We start from the raw sequence: 17,665 nt of genomic DNA, 5'->3' as shown, positions 1-17,665 counted from the left end.
TCTCTGGCCTCTCTCAAGCTTCTCCACATCCTTTTCGAATTGTGGAGCCCAAAACTGGATGCAGTATCCCAGCTGTGGCTTCACCCAGGCTGAGAACAAGGGGAGAATGACATCTCAGGATTTGCTTGAGAAGCATGTATGAATGCAAGCCAACATTTTGGTCACTTTACTAGCAGACTCATGTTCATCTTGTGGTCAGTGATGACCCCCAAGTCTCTTTCTTCCGTAGTGCTAGCCAGCATAGCACTGCCAAGCCTATAAGGATGCTGCAGGTTTTTATTCCCAAGGTGGAGAATCTTGCATTTTTCGGTGTTAAACACCATCAGGTTCTTTTCCGCCCATTTGCTGAGCCTGTCCGGGTCAGCCTGGATCAGTCGCCTATCTTCTAGTGTGGATACTTTGCCCCAAAGTTTGGTGTCATCTGCGAACTAGGCCAGTCTGCTTCTAGCTCCTATATCTACATCATTAATGAAGATGTTGAACAATATGGGTCCAAGGACAGAGGCTTGGGGGACCCCACTGGTCACAGGACACCATGATGAGTGACTTCCATCAACTACTACCCTCTGGGTCTGACGATGGAGCCAGTTTCCCAGCCAGCGGATCGTGGTGGACCCAAGGCCAAAATTGGCCAGTTTCGCCAAGAGGTGATCATGGGACACCAGACTGAAGGCTTTTTTTGAAGTCAAGATATATGACATCAATCTCTTCTCCCTTGTCTAGGTGATAGGTCACCTGGTCGTAGAAGGAAATGAGATTGGTGATTCACAATAGGGCCTGCTTTATGATTTTCCAGATATAGAGGTCAAGCTGACTGGTCTGTAGTTTCCCAGCTCCTCCTTTTTCCCATTCTTAAAGATGGAGCACTATGGTTTCCAGTCATCCAGGACTTCATCTTACCTCCATGAGTTCACAAAAAAATATGTAGTGGTTCTAAAATCACCTCACCCAATTCTTTGAGTACAGTAAGGTTTATTCTGATACTGCCAACTTGAAAGAATCTAGCTACCATAAGTAACATCTCAGCTTTTCTAAGTAGCCTGTTCTCCAAGCTATTTTTCTCCTTCCCTATCTCTGCTGCCAACTACACTTATTAGCTGTTATCCTCTCTTAATTGTGAAGACTGAAGTAAAAAGGCATTAAATACTTCAGCTGTCTCTGTATCATTTTTGACTTCTATGATGTCTGCATTCTGTAATGGACCTATAAAATGACTGGTGTTCCTCTTACTTCTGACATACCTCTAGAATCCTTTTTGTCTTTTGTCTTTTATGTCCCTTGCCAGCTGCACCTCAAATTGTACATTGACATTCCTAATTTTCTCCCTTCATGCCTGTACAATACTCCTACTTTTTTCCTAGTACTATGAACAAGTTTGCACTTTTTATAGGATTCCTTTTTGAATTTGAACGCCTTGAAGAGATTGCTGTCTAGTCAGGCTGGTCTCCTGTTGCACGTCTTAATTTTTTGTCTCATCCAGATAGCTTGCTCTTGTACTCTAAAGAGAGCTTACTTAAAGTACACACAAATCTCCTGAATTCCTTTTCCAGAGTTGCCTCCCAAGGGATCCTGCCCACAAGGTCCCTGAGTTAGTTGAAGTTTGTTTTATGAAGTCCAGTGTCCTTATTCTGGTGTTCTCCTTCCTTCCTCCCCTAAGGATTCTGAACACCTTTCTCAGGAGTGCCTCCGTTCCCCACCCCAATTTACTCCTCCCTTCCTCTATTCTTGGTATTTAAATAATCCTTTCTATTTAGTATCTCTATTTACTACCTACTGGGAATGTCTAAACATGCAATTAGGGTGGATCAATGATCTCCGTCACGTATTGTGCCAGTGTTTATTGCTCCCAGGCATGCTATTTTAACATGCGCCGGTGACCACAGCATGTTGAGCTGGGTCAGAGCAGCCCTAGCTGGCAGGAAGCCCAGGGAGTCAGCCTCCCAGCCCAGGGCTGCACCAGCCTGGCTCAACAAGCTTCAGAGGGACTGACTGGGGCACAATGAAGCTGTAGCATGGGATTAGCCATCAGGCAGCCCCCATACTGAAGCAGCCTAATGCCCCAGTGTCTACACATGTGCTTCTGTGGAGAAAAAAAATCCCTGCCATGGAGTTAATTAGTTTCCTGCAGCCTAATAGGGCTGTACATGTAGATGCAAGATATTTACTGTGGGGCTAATTAGTCTACTCCACAGTAAACATCTTGTATAGACATGCCCACTTTCACACATCTACATGCAAAATCCAAATCTATTCATCACATCTGACTAAGCTTAGCCTATAAAAACTCATGATTTTCTAAATAAGTTGGTCTATAAGGTGCCACAGTGCTTCTACCTGACTTTATTTGTTTGATGTCTGAGATGGGCCCCAGGGAAGTATGTTTTGCACCTTCCATTTAGGCATCACATTACCTAAAAATAGGCATCCGATCCCACTAAGCTGAATCAAGAAAATGTAATTAGGCAATTTAAGGCTTGTTTACACTGGCACTGTCTCCCAGTAGAAACAAGTTGATGTATATTCTGGCCATAAAAGCTTAAAGGCAGACTTGAAACCCAAATGTTTATTCTGAACAGGGACAGGCCTCAAACTACCTAATAAGAAATGGTGAGGACAGAGTTGTGCCTGGAATCCTCCTCCTCTCAGGAATGTGGCCATGGTTCAAAGGCAGATATTAGACATATCTATCCTTTCACCATGCCAAGTACCAACTACCCTTCAGAAGGGAGGTACCCAACTTAGTAGAGCTTGTTCTTTTCAAAACAGCAGTGATGCTAGTTTTTGTTCTCAGAATTATTAACATTTCATTTTAATCCAAGGACTGTCTAATGCAGAACACAGTTATTCAAGCAAGTGACAGTATGCTGCAGCATGTTGTAAAGTTCCACTTAGCCTCCCAACTTCTTCCTTGATTATAGTGCTTTTAAGTTGGGATTTTATGCAATAACTTCTAAGCAGATAAAAAACAACTTTGAATTGTAGACATTCAACTCAGAAATGTTGAGGATATCATGTGAAGCAAATGTCTCCAAAAGCATGTAATTTGTAATATCCCCAGACAGTTCATCTCTGTGGGTGTTTTATTACTTTCACATGTATTTTATCCAAAGCTTGTTGATTATAGATCAATCAGACTCCTGAAGCATTACAAGGTACAGCTACATTAAGTGCCTCTTTCCCCCAGGAGTATGATTATCTTATAATAAACATACCTCTTGGAGTCCTCTTCTTACTAATAGAAGAGTGTTTTATATATAAAGTAAATTACTTTCTTCACTGGAAACTGCCAGATACAGTTAGGATATTTCACATGAGACATTACCAGAGATTAATTTAGAACATTCATGCATCAGTCTAGTGAATTCAGAAGCTTTTCCAGCCCAGGCAGTTTTACTTTATGCTTTAAATGTTTAATCTGGTGGTAAACAATAAAACTACTTTTTCTCCTGGAAAGTGTACAGGTGACCATCTTATATGTACATGGCATGCCAGATTAATCCAGGAAGGCTTTTCATTTTATTAACAAGGCAAAGAATAGCCCCCTGGCCATGATATTTAACAGTCACCAGCTGTTAATCAGGCAAAATTCCCCTCTGGTGTAATCCCTTTCCCAACTGTGCCTATTGATCCTTCCCCCGCCTCTGACCCAATTGTTCTTCATGCTCACAACTCTGTAGCAACAAAGGAACAGGGCTATTCCTTGCCCCGTTACATATGACATTGGTAGTGGAGTAGGTGAATGAACTTTGCATGCCATATTCCATGTTGTTTGGTACACTGATGATGTGGTCTGTGTTGATGAGGGGGAGGGCAGCTGGTATCTGTATGTGCAGTAAGTTCTGGTGATTTGGTGAGAATAAGAGTTAGTTTGTTGCTGGTAAGATATCATTTGAGGTTGGGGAACTGCCTGATTATTTCACATTGTCCTCAGCAGATCAAGCCTGTAAGAGTAAAATTGTATTCCAGGGCTCCTAATGACCAAAGTTAATTCCTATTCCTAATTAATACATAGCCTTGATCTAGTTGCTTATCAGTCATCTTTATAGAGGAAATGTTCATTAATATTTATAAAACAATTTGAGATCTTTAATTTAGAGACACCCTATAAAACAAAGCAGAATTATTCTTACACATGGGCTCCTTAATAAAATGTAAACATTAAAAAATACGCTAAATATGAGAACCAGACTACATTGCTGTATTTATTTGCATACTACATGCATCTTTTCCCCAAAAAATAAACCTCCCAGAATAAAGGTGCATTCCCTAATTGAGGAAAGTGATTTTCTGCCTGGAATAGAAGCACCGTTCTTTGATTCCTTCTCCACCATGCATCAGCAGTGGCATTTCTATTTAGACAATTGATCAAGTCAGTTGACTTGATGGCTCATTGTTCTTCACTCCACAAATATGAATTATCATCTCTCCTTTTTAATTGCTGTGCTTTTCCACAAATCAAGCTAATTGCCTTCTCCTATTTTGTAGACCTGGAAACACTTTAGCTCTTTTAAAAAACAGATCTCCACCTATGGATACTGATTTTCAGCAGCAACTAGCCTTTCGGGGCACTTTTACATGGGGGTCTGCGAGGAAATTTGGTAGTCATATTGCTATAGATTTGTATAAACTACTAAAACAATTTGAGTTTTCAGTGATTTCTAATGAAAATTTGATTATTTCAGATCCCTAAGTCACAGAATAGAAGTGGGCTTTGACTGGTTTTCTCATTCACAGTTTGAATGTAAACAATACAATACTTTTCAAATACTTGTGCAGGGTTTAATTGCAGTTACAGTGAAAACATGGTTTTCTTTGGTGGAAACTCTCCGTACATAATGATTCATAATTCTCAGAAAACTAAATACAGCATCAATTCCTTATAGGTTTTTTGGGGAGGTTTCCCTTCCTTTTTTTTTTATATACACAAAGAAATATACTTTAATTAGTACTGGTTTTACATATGTTAGTATTAGTGTTTTCAGACTTTTTTGCAATCATATTGCTTTTGGGGAGCATTTTTATATGTTTCAATAGGACACTATTTCTGAGATGCAGTGGCTGAGTAATAGGCTTCCCCATAATAGAAGCTGAGACCTACCTCTGCAATATTCCCAAATTAATTGCTAATAAGAATGTATAGGGAACTGTATAATAGGAATCTGTAGGCACTTTAGTAAAAATATCATGTTATTTTCTCTATAAAAAATTGCACTGATACTTCAATTTGCATACAAATTACATTACATTGCTTCAAATTGGACTCATGTATGTTAAAAAATATACTAGTTGTGGGTGTGCTGTTTGATTTTCTTAAGTGGAGCAAATATGGAATTAAACATCAATCAGTAGATGTCAATAAATTCACAAAAGGAACTTGGTGAATCTGTAGAACATTACTTGATACTATTGTTTTATTCACAAATTGTATAACCTAGTTACTCCAATAATCTGCCGTGTATGCCTTATGTTCACCTATATAGCCGTGTTTAGCTGCTAGCTATTTTAGGAACCTCTGGGGACATGTTAGAGGGTTAGTTCAAGCAGTCATCAGAACCCTCTACTTTAGATTATACTTTGTCTAGTTGTCATCCATTGTCATTTTTTTTGACTGACTTTCAGAAATGGCTACAAATAAACATACTGTTCCTAACAGAAGTATTGCATATTTAACTTGATGTCAAAAAATAATTAAATAAGTCATTTTAACTGATGATATATAAAGCATGACACATATAGTTATTTTTTGACCTATAATGTTGTTATACCACTATATGATAACAGACTAAAAAAAATTCCCTTAGGCAAAACAGGACTGTAATATGCAACTAGATAAATTATACTATGAAGAAAAGGTATGAAGAAGGTTCCAAGATTTTTACATATAATATGTAAAATATGATCTTCTTTTGAAGCTGGATTGAAGCTGTTCCACACAGTGAATCACAAACAGATGTTGGTAATTAATGGATGTTGCTTCTTCAGTGATGATGAAAGAGCAAAATTCAAATGTGTTCATGTAGTTGTCATCATCACTTACAGGTGTTTGATGATTGCTGAATGCTTTCTCTAGCTTTAATCAGGTATATTATGTAGTGAAAATGTTTAAACCAAGAATTTATATGCTAAATGTTTATAAAATAATATTACAATTTTTCCTATGTATAATAATTTGCAAGATCTTGTGAGATGTTCTAGAACAATAAAAATCATAACTAAATTATGTGTTCTTCTAGATTCCATTTTTATTCTATGCCTATTTCCTACATCTCTGAGCACCTGCGTTCCCTCTAATACATTCTGAAAATTCCAGGCACATGTCAGTTGTTACGGTAGCAAATTAAAATGTTCAGACCTCACAAAATGAAAAATAACTTTTTCACAGATATAACAACTTGGCCCCATTGCGCTGCCTGTGTATTTTATGGCATAGAACTGGCAAAACTGATAAAGAGAACTCAAAGGCCAAAACTTTCAAAATGGATGTGCAAATACAGGTTTCTGTATCAATATTTAGGTACCTAAATAGCCTATTTTTCTTGAACGGCTGAGCAATTACAAGCTTCTGTTGCAGTTAGTGGTCCTGAGAAAAAAAAAAATGAGGACTGGCTTCTTGTAAGTCTTTTTTGAAAATCATCCCATTTATTAATTGCCTATATCTGACTTCAGAGGACTAAATCTGTGTAAGACACAAAATATGAATATACTAATCACAATTTTATACTATGTCATAATGTTCCAATAGCATTCTTAAATTTAAATTAAGGACTAAAATGAATCAATCTTGATTTTATACAATAAAATCTGACTATTTTTTCACACACTTTTGCCATTAAGCTGTTAATGTAAACACTTTGGGAGCAAACACTTGTTTTCAGGATCCAGATCAGGTTTAGGTGACTTAGTATAAGCTGCCTAAACCGGAGGTAGGATACTGTACATGCAGGTATTTGCCACTTGCTGGGAGGAGCCATGGCTAACTGGAGGTCAGTCAGTCAGATGGGAGGGGCTGGTGGGTCCATGGAGGACTGGCTGGTCTGTAGGGGTGATTGTGGTCAGGGAGGGTAGTTGGGGCAAAGGGGTGGGGGAATAGCCAGGTCAGGGTTGGGGGGAGGCTGCAAGTGAATGGGCTTTTCTAGCCCTGGGATGGTACAGTGAATGTGTACAGGATGGATTAACAATTGCTAGGTCGTGTTAACCCCAGGCTACTCTAATTTTAGATCAGGCCTACCGTTTTCATGGCAACCTAATCCCAGTGAATGCTTGCATGTTGGGACATTTAGATTGCCCTAACCAAGGTTAGGATAATCTAAATATAATCCTTGTATATATCCTTTGTGAAAGTTTTCATTGATGTAGTAAGTGTTAGATTCTGCCAGTAATATACAGGTAATAATAGATTGTACACACCCTCTTGACAAAATGGATTTTCTTCCTTGACATTCTTACTTCTAACAACAATCACCAGTATGCCTTACTATCCCCCCACTCCTCCCAATGCCCTCCCTCATAGATTTTTGTTTTCTTAATCTGGATTTTTCAGACTAGGTAACTTTTAAGATCAAGTAAAGGGAAGTCACAGAAAAATGTGAATATAAATAATATAGAAAAATGCAAGACTACTTTTGAACCATCATATCTGACTTGAAAAATTAAATGAAAAGCAAACTTCCCTGAATTTTAAGATCTATGAAACATAAAATAGCAGGATCTTTCAATGATACATCTACCAAAAATATCTGCTATTCTTGTAAATATGGTCAATAGTGAATTAAAAGAGGATGTTTTATTCTTCAATACAAATGCAGTTTTCAAAAATATCAAACTCCAATAATGGTATCTGAATTTTGAATTAGCATACATGTTGTTCAAAAAGAACATTTAGGAGGTACCCATTTTCACAGAGCCAGAGAAACTCCATTATGAAATTAGGACTTAAATGTAGTAGAAACAAGAGTAAAAATATACTGGCCAATTTCCTGATTTCACACATTTGTTGTTTGTTAATATTTATAAACATCTTCTCCTTTGTGTTATATAACTTTATACATATACTTTTTAATTTACATGGATATTTTCATATTTTTATGAAATATTTTTGTGTCAAATCTTTGTACTACATAATGATTTTTTTTTATTTGACTAAGCTTGATGCACACAATTTTGTAAAGGAAGTAAGAATTACACCTTTCCTGTAGTATCACAACCTGGTATCATATCCTGATATCATATAAGGGGCATCTTTGGCACTGGAGTTAGCAGCAGCAACAACAGAAACATCAGCAGGTTTCCTATGTAGAGCACTGCAGGCACCAGAGTTGATCTTTGGCAAAGAACATACTGGAGTGGTGTGGTTGACACAGATTGTCCATGAAAGGAAATTTTCTACATTTCCATTTGTTTTTTGTCAGTTGCTGGAAAAGTTCCATGCACAAACAGAACACTGGGAGTGAAAGTGGAGCACTGCAAGAAAATTACAGATGGACCAAGGCCAACATATGTCTGATTTCTGATGACTGGAGGAGCTATAGTGCTGGCAAACAGCCCTGTAGTTTTATATCAGAAATGTTATAGAGAGAAAGGATAAAGCCAGGATCACAACAATATTATAAAATTAATTTTCCAGCAACTCAGATTCCTTGAGAGCATTGCCTGTTTTGTTTCTTCTACTTGAACATTTTCTTTTAGGGACTCCTGTAGAAAGAAAAAGTGTCCTTTTGGATCATGTGGGCATCAGTTGGTATTGCCACATATTTTAAGCCAAATTCTGGTGGTTCTTCTGTTCTTTGCATTTTGTAAATAGATGAGGGCAGGAGAGCCATCACAGTAAATGCTACTGTTTTCTCCCTATGGTACTGTGAATTGCTTATTACTCATTTCCTTTTAGACATTTCAGAAATATTTAATTTGTTTATTTTATTAGGTATTTGAGGTCTATCAGTACTGTTTTTTGGGTTCTTGGACTCTCTCCTTGTGAGACTTTTGATTAGATTCTGGCCTCTGGGGGGTCAAGGGGAGATGTCGTTAAGTACAATGCACCCAAGATTTCACCTTTGTATATTAATCTGACTCTTATGCTATCCTTTTATTAGGGAATTCTGTTCCTTCTTTTATCATAGAACCTAGATGCAGAAATGACCCACTAATTCACCTAGTCAATCTACTGTGTAATAGACACTCCTAACCCTTGTTACTTACATGGAAATATACCCAGGAGATCTGGAGAGCTAAAAGCATGATAGGCAAAGCTGGAGAGAGCCATTGCAAGCCTGAATCAGCTGAGGGAGTTGCCCCAGAGCTCCAGGCTGCTGATTGTGATAATGAATGCCCCCCGTGCCCAGTGTCGGAATGAAAGTGCATGCAACTAGAAGGAAATGAAGCCCAGGGCTTTATAAACCCAGCCCCTGGGCTGGAGGCATATTCTGGACCAGATCCTTCAGGGGAGAGGAATTCCCTAGAAGGAAAGGCTAGGTTGATGGCCAGAAATCAAACACAGGTAGTAAGGCAACCCTGAGTGGCTGGTTGGCAGGGTTCTTGTTTTGGTTTCATGAGTGCCCTGAGGGAGGAGATTTATCCTTTAATTCATAAATAGATCATTTTGTTTAAGTTTGACCATAAGGCATGAGGTGGCTATTAAGGGAGTGGAGAGGCCACTGAATGGTACTTTGAGAGCGTCCAGGTAGTTATGGTTTGCAAGGGACATTAGCTTTGAAGACCCTAGACAGAGCAAACATGAGGCAATTTCACCTCATTGGGGGGGTTGGGATTCTCCTGAGGACATCAAGAAATGCTACGACAGGCCTGCCTGGAAGAGGTGAATGAAGGAGAGGTAGTTGAGAGCTCCTGGACCAAGCTGCTCAGATAAAATGTATTGTTGGTCAAGACCCCAGAAGAAACTGGGATTAAGGTACAGGCTGAGAGGACCATATTTTGGGTTATCCCTAGGCAGGCCTCCAAATATTAAAGGGAGAGAAGGCAATCTGAGAGGCCAGCCGGTGATTGCTGGCAGAGTTCCATCAAAGTGATTATGAATTAGGCCAGATAGGCTGCCAAATTATGAGAAGGATGGAGAAGTATGTCTGAGAAACTAAGAACAGCCTCCCAAATTATAGTAACATGTAACATCAAAGGTGTGGAAGATGGGAAGAATGGGGAAGTCACCAAGAGGTTGGAGGACCTAGCAGATAGAGCTGACCAGAATGGGATGTCACACCTGGTCAAAGCCCCAAACCTGCTAAAACCTACTGGAGAATATTTCACATTGCATATATGGTAGCATATTCATAGAATCATAGAAAATTTGGGTTGGAAGGAACCACAGGTGGTCATCTAGTTCAACCCCTTACTCAAAGTAGGACCACCCCCAACTAGATCATCCCACACAAAACTTTGTCTAGCTGGGTCTTAAAAACCTCCAAGAATGGAGATTCCACAACCTCTCTGGGTAACGTATGCCATTGTTTTCCTACCCTTCTTATGAGAGTTTTTCCTAATATCTAACCTCAACTTCCCTTTCTGGAACTTGACACCATTGCCCCTTGTTCTGTCATCTGCCACCAGTGAGAATAGTACCTTTAGGTATGTGAAGGCTGCTATTAAATCCCACTCCACCACCCCCTCAGTCTTTTTTTATGCAGACCAAATAAGCCCAGTTCCCTCAGCCTCTCCTTATATGTGCTCCAGCTCCCATCCAGTTTTGTTGCTCTCCACTGAACTCTCTCCAGTTTGTCTACATCCTTTCTATAATGGGAGGCCCAAAACCTGACACACTACTCCAGATGTGGTCTCGCCAGTGCCAAAGAGAGGGGAAGAATCTTTTCCGTCAATCTGCTGGCAATATTCCTATTAATGAAGCCCAGAATGCTGGTAATATTCTTTACAACAAGGTCCATCCTAAGTGCAGGACTTTGCACTTCCCCTTTTGAAGTGCAGTCCACTTTCATAAGTATGATGATGGAACTTATGTAACTTCCTACTGGACAAGGTGAATATCATCATCATCATTATCACCAGAACATTTTGCATCCTAAATTTTCACTTATTTTCATTCATAGTTATCATACCTTTCTGTTATCTACACTAATCCTTTCACAACCTTAATATTCACTTTTTTTTTTCAAACATGGAATAATAGCTGCTAAGACTTTTTGTTTGGTTGTTTGGTATTTTTGGAAGATTCAGCTTCATTTGGTTTCTTCCTAATCTCTTCTTTTAGAACTACCCCAGTATTCCATGACTTCAGAAAATAATGCAATGTTATTCTAAGGTCCCTGACAGACATTGCACTTAAGACACAATGAACCAGTTCATCACATCTAAAGTAGTGACCTGGCTACACAGTCATTCAGTTAATGATGTGATAAAATGAGGAATAAGCCACAAAGTTGTTACACAAGATCTGTGTAATAAATGTGTGGCTGCTTCTTGTAGACACTGGATTTATGATCTAGATACCTTGTTTTGGGTGGACCCAAAGCCCCAGACCAAATGCAGCCTTTTCATTTGATAATAGGTGAATTTTATTGCTACACAGTAGCAGATAATAGCAGATAAGAATAATGTGAATAATTCTATATTTACCAGTTTAAGGTACATCTGGCCAGTACAGAAGCTTCACTATGAGGTCCTCTGTTCAATGTTAGATGTCAGCAGCCTGGAGATCAAAGGCTGAGGCCTACCACATGCCCCCACCCCACCCTGGGGTGGCTGAGACAGGCTGGTGGTATGTCCTAAGTCCATGGTGGCCTCGTGTTTCCCTCTCAGGTACTCTTTGCTACTCTGAAATCCCTCCTTTTGAATTATTTCTCAATTCAAGCAAGCACTGAACCTTGCTAACCTCATCACCAGAAGCCAACTTCCTACAGCCCAAAACACACCAAATGGATCTAGGCCATGCCATGACAAAACATACAAAACTTGCCAACAATATCTCCAGTATGGAAATATCTTCACAATACAATACATATCTCTGGGAAATAAGGAGAAGGCTTTTTATTTGGTATGACCATATGTTCCATTCCCCCTGCAGGAGAGTTTTGAGCATGTAAAGCCACATGGAAATAGTTTGCTTTCTACTTCCAAAGAATTTCATCCACTTTATCCCATTACTATTTAATGCAAAATGCATAAAGAGGTTTGGGCCTGTTGGCCAAAAGCTAAGTTTCCCTGAAGCTGCTCTCTGTGCTGTGATTGAAAACAGTCTCTTGGGTGTCTCTACAGTAGCTGCTTCCATTTTTAGTAGGACACATTTGAGCAGCGGTGTGCTCTGGACATGTTGAGAACATGATAAACAGGTATCTCTGTTTTCCTAAAAGCTGTATGAGTATCTTAGAAGTCTTTGAGCAGAATAGGACCCAGGCCTAAATTTCTTAATTTTGCAACTTTCACTTTTCTTAAATCTGCTATTCTTTGCTATTTTTAGTATTACATTATGGTAATAAGAACCTTTCCACTTAAAAGGTCCTGAACTTCTGGGAAAGGAGAAATAATGATGTTCATGTGGGGAAAAGCAAGGTGTTTTAATAACTTGAAGGCCAGACTGAAACATTAGTTATATAGGAGCAGGACTGTCTAGCTGATGAGGAACAGGGGGAAAAGCTCTTTTCTTTGACATCATTATACCAGTTAAGTTACAAGTATTAAGGACCAACCAAATTTATGATGAAGATTTACAGTTTTTACTAGCAAAGTATATGGTCCTAAAAATATTTTCCTCATATAACATCTGTAGTTCTTGTTTTTCTGCTGATTTTGATTAAATGTTTATTAAATTATCATGCTTGAAACAATTCACTGACCTTTTACATTATTTTATTCTACAAATTCCTGTACTTGTAATCATGTTGGTACCCAGGGAATATTAGGTTTGACATTTTCGTGCAACTTTCTCCCGCCCCCCACAAAATTCTACAATTCCAAGTAACAAAACTCCAGGGAGCCTGCACTACTGTTGAATACATCCCCTTGTTATCCTCTGTGTTTAGTGTGAACAGTTTTGTGACACATTAACTCTTCTCATCTGTCTCAGCTGTTAAAAATTACTTAAAGAATATTAATCCTCAGTGAAAGTGTGCATGCATGCATATGTTTATACATAAATACACACTCACACATATATATAAATATATAAAATACATATATATGACCCCTATATTTTTAATATTTGTATGCTATGTATAACTTTTTGCATGCAAATATTTTTAAGAAAGTAGACATATATTTTTTCTATATATTACTATTCATAGTTGTATGATACAGAAATATAATTTTAACATGGTAGTAACTATCACATCAATCTAACAGATAATTCAAATGAATCCTGTCTCCATGGAGATAAGATTTCATGTTTGTTCTCATTTATCATTCAAAATCACACAAAAGATCGATCACATATCCACTTCCTTTTACTAGTAGGTACAGTCCTCTTCTGGGTATATCACCAAAAAAAAAATCAGAGGTGAACTCTCATGAACTAGGTGTTCTTGCCCCAAGTCCTCCCCACCACAACTCTCTCATATATACTTTGAAAGGAAACAGAAAACACAGTATGGGGCACAGTAAGCACACTGGAGGGCAGGGAGTGGATTCAGGAAGATTTAGACAGGTTGGGAATGTGGGCAGAACAGAGTAGGATGCAGTTTAAAAAATCAAAAGGTCCATGCCAGAAGCTCAGAAGTGCTAGAGCATGCCTTCTTGCTTGGCTAGAGCAGACAGCTTGGGCCAAGGACTGCCCACCCACCCTGCAGGGGGTGGGAGGGGGTTGGGGAGTTGTGGCACAGGTGGAAAGCATCCTGGGATGCTGAGAGACTGTGAGTTAACTTGAACCTGGAGGGGATCTGGGACAGGAGTTCAATATGCTGATTTAACCTAAATCAGTGCAATATGATACTACCTCAATCCAGGTTTATCTTAAGGCTTTTTTGGCCATTTTGAAAGCAGTTTGCATGCACTGAACTTTTGTTGTGTTACAGATTTGAAGTAGTTTCCAATCACTTATACTGGTTTATGTGTAATTTGTGCCTGTAGTCATAAGGAGAAGTTCAGTATTCTATATGGTTCCCTGAGGAGTAAAGACTTGTTTAGCTTTACTCTTATGATATGGAAATATGGAAGCTCTTCTGAGAGGAGCAGTCTAGTACAAATGATCCCAGGAACATATGAACTTAGGGAGAGGGTTGCTCTGATCATTTTTTTTTGTTTGTTTGAGTTACTTTTGCTAAACCTTAAGAAAGTGAATTTTGACTTTATTAAAAAAGTATCCTTTTGTAGTATCAGGCTACACATTACAATAAGACCACTTTAAGAGCACTTAAAATGAGAATGGTTGCCCTCAGGCCACTGAGGGAATGTAGGACCTGCAACTGGGTTAGAGGGTTGCTTTTCACTAAAGCCAGAAAGAGATCCAGGAGCAGACTCCATGACACAGTCCAAGGTCAGGATATGGGGGGTCAGATGCCAAGTACCAATCCAGGGGGCAATCCACAGGGTGAAGTCCAAAAGCAGAGCCAAACCAGGGTCAAGATCCAGGAAAGAGAACTGCAGGGAAATCCAAAGCCAAAATCTAGAAATAAGCTGAAAACCAGACTCAGAAACCAGGAGGCATGCCCCACAGACCTAGGGCCCCAGCTGCTGGGGAAAATGGTGGTCCCAGAATGCTTGCTGCTCCTGAACTACAAAGTTCATTAGCTGGGATCTGTTGCAGGTATGACTGATTTGGTACTTGGCTTAGGTTGGCCTGCCTGCTCAGAGTCTCTGAGAGCACTGGGCCCTGACTGATTTTCCTGATCAGCTTCCATGACAGTTCTGGGCCTAGGCTGGTTTAACTGATCAGTGTCCCTGATAGGTAGGGGCTTAAAGGCATGATCAGAGGGGCAATTTGAGGAATGGAAGGTGTAGGTGAAAATACAGGGGTCCAGGGGCTGATAGGGTAGGTGGTGATCTGGGAACTGATGAGAAACAGAGGGGATCATTTCTTGGTGAGGAGTGAAGGGAGTTGTTAGTGTGGCAGGACAGTGATCCAGGTGACATAGAGGGATCGAGGTGGTGGGGGTGACCTGGGATCAGAGAGTTCAATCTGAAGGTGCAGAGGGTGACCAAAATGGCATGGGGAAGGACTGCCCCCTCCCAGCAGTCTTGGCAGCTTCTAGCTGCACCCCTGGTTGTCAGCCCTTTAACAGTAGGTTGGAGCAGTGCATGTTTGAAAGAGTATAGACACTGAATATGTGACTGCTTTCAGAATGTGCTAACTTTAACACAGTCTAGCATTCCTTAGAGTTAGAACATGCTAATTGTAACATAAAGGCATGGGACAGACATTCTAAAAGCCCAAGCCTGAATTGAGTCAATCTTTGCAGGTTAAACCTGAAGAGCTTTAATACATTTGCAAGTGGATAGACATTCACTTTTGGATCAAGAAATGCAGGCCTGCAGTGGCTCAGGCTAGAAGCCAGGGGGTGCTAGAATGAGCCCTCCCTTTCCTTCTAAAGTGCTGAGCTAAGAGGCGGGGGGGAGGTGACCAGGGCCTGGCAGAATGCTCCTATTAGGGAGGGGTTTAAGCTCCCACCCTGCCTTCACAGTTCCCAGCTGGGGTGTGCCTGGAGGGGGAGAGAGAAGCAGCTCTCACCACGTTTTTCCCAGCTCACTGCCCAAGAGGCAGGAGTGTGCCAGACCCTGCCCCCCAGCTAGCGCTCTAAGGCAAAGGGGGAGGGAGGAGGACTACTTGTGTGGAATGCATGCATCTGTTGATGCTACTGAGCTTTTCAATCTCCATCTCCCTGCTTCTTCATACTGCCTGCAGCAAACTTCAAACAAGCCAGCAGGGAGCTGATAGAGATAACACAAAGTTTATCAGCCCATCAAGAAAAAAAAAACCTCTCTCATTAGTCCAAGATCTTCTTAAACAGCTTTTTCCAAAGAAGGAATAGAGGGACTATTACCAGCTGACCTGTTGATTAGCTCCAAAAAAGCCCTAAGTAGATACTGTTCTGTCTGGCTTTGTCTCAGTGAAATTGGAGACACACACATACAGACACCTCTCAGCATTAGCTAGCATGGGGGTGGCATGACCATGACCACATGCTGGCTAGGGTCCATGTGAAAGGGATCTGTACTGTGGGAGCAGGGGGGTGGGGGGAGCAGTGAGCAGCAAGTGAACAATGAGAAGCAAGGTTGGGGTGGGGCATGGGGAAGCCAGGCAGATGCTGCTTTGCCTGCAGTCTCCACCTCCTTCACAGCCAGTTGAAGCAGTGATAGTGCTCAAGCTAGGGAGGAGACGGGTGGAGCCAGTCCTGCTCTCTGGAGCAGACAGCCCAGCCCAGGGCAGAAAAGCATGCTGGGATGCTGATAGAGTTGGATTAAACTTAAACCAGGAAGAGGTCTAGGACAAAAGTTCCATAAACCCGTTTGACCCAAATTAGTGAAGTCTGATACTACATTCAACCATGTTTATCTAAACCAGTTTTGGCCATTTTGAAACTGGTTTATGTGCCCAGAACTTATGTTCTGTTACAGGTTTAAACCACTTTCTCATCACTTAAATTGGTTTACATGTAACTTCTTCTCTAGACATAATCTCACCCTTAGACTACAAAGTTTAAAACTTAATGGGATGAACTAAAACATAACACCTCTTTAGATTTTGTCTTCCATAGAGCAAACTACACAGTCAGTTAAACAAATGGTTCTCAAACCTTTTTGTACCAGGACCCATTTCTAAACATTGGCCAGTCCTGACCTAGTAAATAATTTAAATAGAAAACAGCCATGCCAGTGCCCTTCACTCCAAAACCACAGCCCCCAACACCCAGCCCTGCTCTCATTCCTGACCTATAGCCTCCTGCCTTCAGGCCCCAGCCACTCAGTGTGTGAGGCAGAGGCTGAGTGTGTGAGGTGTGGGTGGGGGGCATGTGCCCTCCCATATTTGTACACCCACAGTGGGCATGGGGCTGTGGTCTGGCTGGACCAGCAGAGGCAGGAGCTGCCTCCATGGCCCAGTGGCAAAGACTTGGCACAGGAGGGAAGAGTGGGGCAGTGAGACTCATTGTTGCTACTGCTGCCAGAACCCCCACACCAGACATGCAGCCAGCAGCGCAAGGAATAATGGATGGTGGGGTGAAGGGCACACTGCCCTCACCTTCTCCTGCCACTCATATACTGGGCCACAGCTCTACCCCACTGCTATGGCCCGCCTGTCACCACCATGTCTCTACCCTGGAGAGGAGGTGGGGTTGTGCCATGTCTCCCATCCCCCTGATACAGCTTCTATGCTCCCCCTCCTCCCTCTGCCCCATAGATTTACCTGTTGGGAGCTGCAGAAGCTGTTCCCCACATTGTCTGGCTGCCAGGTTCAGGTGTGTGCATAACCATGCACATAGCACCCTCTACCTAATCACCCTCCCCCCACTTCCCCCAACCCCAAGCATCCCCTTTCAGGCTGGAACTCTGCAGGGAATGAGGTTTTCCACATTTTTCTCCTTTAAAAGAAAATCCATTTTTAAAGTTTGTTGATCCATTTTTTAAAGTTTGCTTGCAACCCTTTCATATATTCTTCTGATTCACTTTTGGGTTGTGACCCATGGGTTGAGAAATACTGAATTACACTACTTGAAATGATAAAAAGTGGATAAAACAGTGCCAAGGTTTTAAACCATGTTTTCATGAATTCTATCAT

The 17,665-nt window shown here is 40.8% G+C and overlaps 1 long non-coding RNA gene across 1 annotated transcript; it reads right to left on the bottom strand.

Annotated features, from left to right (window-relative positions):
* Positions 1-824: 824 nt before the first annotated feature.
* LOC109303746 lies at positions 825-16,329 on the bottom strand. Its single transcript, XR_002099210.1, has 3 exons — positions 16,228-16,329; positions 8,540-8,543; positions 825-836 (listed from the first exon to the last, which is right to left on the bottom strand). It is a non-coding gene; the product is annotated as an uncharacterized LOC109303746 (long non-coding RNA).
* Between the last annotated feature and the right edge of the window lie 1,336 nt (positions 16,330-17,665).

This window comes from Gavialis gangeticus, unplaced genomic scaffold (assembly GCF_001723915.1).
Source record: "Gavialis gangeticus isolate Ggan-Ray unplaced genomic scaffold, GavGan_comp1, whole genome shotgun sequence".
Taxonomy (NCBI): Eukaryota; Metazoa; Chordata; order Crocodylia; family Gavialidae; genus Gavialis; species Gavialis gangeticus.
Note: the sequence above shows the minus strand (reverse complement) of the source record. Positions and strands in the feature narration are given on the sequence as shown.